This window comes from Protomyctophum bolini, assembly GCF_963924005.1.
Source record: "Protomyctophum bolini genome assembly, chromosome: 13".
Lineage (NCBI taxonomy): Eukaryota > Metazoa > Chordata > Actinopteri > Myctophiformes > Myctophidae > Protomyctophum > Protomyctophum bolini.
In genome coordinates, this window is record NC_137874.1 from 2,001,890 (window position 1) to 2,005,457 (window position 3,568).

Below are 3,568 nucleotides of genomic sequence, written 5' to 3' on the forward strand. Positions count from 1 at the left end.
ACTGTTTCTCTGTCTTTGTGTGTATCAGGGGACCTGCAGAAACTCAATCTGAGAATCCCATCGTCAAATATTCGGGAAAACAGCGCCTCCGCTGTTGTTCCTCGAAATTAGACTCTGGGGGCAACGTCTGTTTAGAATTTCTATCAACCGGAAAAGGCCCTTGCTTTTCCGCCGAGTTCCACTACTACCGCTGTGTCGCACTGTTTTCATTCCTACTTTCAACCATTCCTTTGCGGAACAAAACATGGATGTAACGGAGGAGGAAAAGTTGCTGTTCTACACAATGTTGAACATATCAAACCGCTTCAGCACATTTGTTTGAAATATTTAATCGATCGACGAGATGTTTTATTATGTTTACCTACTGGTTTTGGAAAAAGCCTCGTATATCAAGCTTGGCCAACGGTGTGTTCCCTACTTTCCGAAGCCTTTCCAGAGAGATGGCTAAAGGACGCTATCGTTTTTGTTATATGCCCACTCATTTCTATAATGGAAGAGCAAGTGAAAATGTTGACGGAGCGAGGCATTTCTGCAGCATATGCTGGGCAGAATGCATCTACAGACTCTGAAAACATGCCGTTTATTAACATTTAATCATAATAATGCTAGAAAATACAATTTAACCATGTGTACTACTACTTATGCATGTTGCATCATGGCATGCAGAAAAACAGCCAGCTTTAAACTCACGAGTCACAATGCATCTCAGTGCTAGTATTGTGACCTTATAGATCACCCATTTTGATCAAGTGCTGAGTATTTAAGGGATTAGTGTCTAAAATAAAATACACTGAATGTACTTTTAGTACTGTCAAACGATCATATGGACCCAACCATCCATTAAATCAAGTTTATTATAAATATGCAACACAATTTGAAATTTAGACAATAAATGTAGCTAATGTAAGAGGATTTATATTCATTGATTACACTAGATAATGGGTCCTTGTTGACCTGTAAAACGTAATGGACCCCTTCTCAAAGTTTAAAGCAAAAATATAGATAATACCACGTCTGAAAGGCTTTGTATCCTAATGTGATTTGTGAAACAGTGTGAAAAGGAGCCCCCGCGGTTTCCAAATCAATTCACTTTCAGATTGAACACTAAACCAAAGCTTTTATAACTTTAATTTGTACTGCAAAATACATTTGTTTTACGTCCGTTATATTTGTACGTCACGGACTGTTCTGAAGTTGCTTAAATAAAGGGGTCATTTGTTGGGAAACGTAAATATTAGCACACAACACAATTAACGCATTTGATTGAAGTTAATTACACTTAATCATAACCAACGCTTTTATTCATACTTTGTACTGTACACAGTTTACATTACATTTAGTTTGACGGAGTTTACACTTATTTGTTCAACATAGGACAACATCCCAGCTAACATTTCCCCGCTAGCTACCGCCTCCCGCTGTCGCCTTCACAGCGTAGCACGCCCGGGCTGGCTTGGCCTTCCCCCCGCTGTCCGCGCGTCAAACGATCGCGATCAGTTACTTTTTAATGCGATCGTGAATTTACAGCGATTTACAGTCCCTCCTCACGCTGACGTAAGGCTTGCCTCCCCCGCCCGTCTCTCTCTCTCTCTCAGACAAGGATGTGCATTATATGTATAAAATACATAATTTTTTAACTATTGAATATAATTAAGTGGATTCTTCTTCTACTTCTTCTTCTTGCGGTTATATTTATTATTATTATTATTGTTGTTGTTATTACCTAGCCTGGAGCCGAGGCTTTACCCGGCATGCATTGCAGTGTTGTTGTTTTTGTTGAATCGACGTACGGGGGTGGAGGCAGTCGCAGAAGACAAGACTCTCCAACAAATGCTTATATTAGTTCTTACACAGTTTTTCTCCGGAGAAATTCAGTTGAAAGGTCAGTGTATTTTTATATCCGATATCTACCGTGTGTAGTGTAATTGCACGTGTTAAAATCGTTTCGATCTTTATCTGTGTATGTTTCCCTCTAGCTAGCTAGCCTAGCTACCTGGGCAATCTATTGTTTGGACGAGGGGATAAGGTTAGCATTAGCAAACGTATAACTCATGCTATTTTAACAGGTAACTTCTTATTGTGTTGATAAGTCCTTAAACACAATTATTCGAATTAGATAAGATTTGATACGTTGCTTGTGTAGACTACATAAACAGCATTTAGCTGTAAATCACATTTTTTTGTCATTCTTTGTTTTAGAACTTCTCCTATGGTACCACATCAATACAGCATGGGGTCTGTGTGTATGTGGGGTCTGCAAGGCTAAATCTTCGTCAAATGTCTGTCTTGCAAATGTAAAAAATATCACATAGTAGGCTAATGTTTAAAACAGACTTTTTTTGTTATTCTATTATAGGTGCAGATGCAGTGACCAAAATGAGCATTGCCATGCAGGTACGTTCTTCTGAGCCATTTCTTTTACTCTTCTCTCTGTTGTCTCCTCTAAAGGAACTTTGCTAGGCCACAATTGCAAATAAAGATTTGTCTAATTACAACACATTTTGATTTAATTTTTGTCATTTTGTTGTTTTATTCTAAGCCTGATTTTTACACTTGGTTGCATGCTGAATATAGCTGGTCTACAAGCTCGCAGCACATTGTGTGCTTGTAGATCTTCTGTTTTCATCAAATTGATTTTTATGTACATACAATGTTTACCATTTTGTTGTTACTGTGATTTCAGACACAGGACTTGGATCTGTTGGGCGTACAAACGGTAAGAACATTTCTACCACTGAATTAAGGTTGCATGCTACAAGCTCTCTTGCCTCAAGTTTGCTGTTACATTTGAAAGAAATTTGACTTGAATTTGATTTCATTTTACAGACAAGGTGACATGCTGTACAGAGCTGAGACATCGTTCTTTAATTTAAGGTAATTGTTCATTTTACCAAGGACAGAAAATTGGCACCCAACAATGTGTAACTGTGTACCATTGTTACCATCATAAGATTTTAAATGACTGAGGTGTATTATGATGAGTACTGTGGCACTCTGTGCCACACTATGAGCTTGTAGATCTGCTATTTTTCAACAGATAACAGCTTTTTAAAAGTGATGGTAGGTAGGCCTATGATTAAGGTGAAAATAATTTATTTAATTAATTCTGTGATTTCAGACGAACTTTCGCTGGAGGAAGACCTATCGACTTCAAATGCAACCTCTGCTGGAAAGGCTACCACCAGTCGGGTTTCCCTGACCCTCTACTATACGCAACATCCAGACCTCAAGGAACGCACCCAGCTTTCCGTGCTCGGACATACAGACATGGGGACATACATACATTGCTACGCTCAGAAACTCCTGACTCCACTCAGAAGATAATTGGTGTTTTAAAGACTTAAGCACTTACACTTGAGAACTGATGTCTTCTAAATCCTCACAGATTTTAGTTAAAACATTTGCTGCAAAATAATATATATTTACAGATTTGTGCCACATTTTCACGATGTTTCAAAATTAGCAAATCTACAAACGTTTTCAACAGCTTACAGCTTTTTAAATAATGGTTAAAGTGGCTAAAACCAGGGGATCTTGGACTTCAGTGACAGGGACCTGGGGTCTGAGA

General features: G+C 38.5%; 1 long non-coding RNA gene across 1 annotated transcript; it reads left to right on the top strand.

Annotated features, from left to right (window-relative positions):
• The first annotated feature begins 2,369 nt into the window (after positions 1 to 2,369).
• LOC308327018 lies at positions 2,370 to 2,928 on the top strand. Its single transcript, XR_013965158.1, has 3 exons — positions 2,370 to 2,394; positions 2,684 to 2,716; positions 2,827 to 2,928. It is a non-coding gene; the product is annotated as an uncharacterized lncRNA (long non-coding RNA).
• Positions 2,929 to 3,568: the final 640 nt, after the last annotated feature.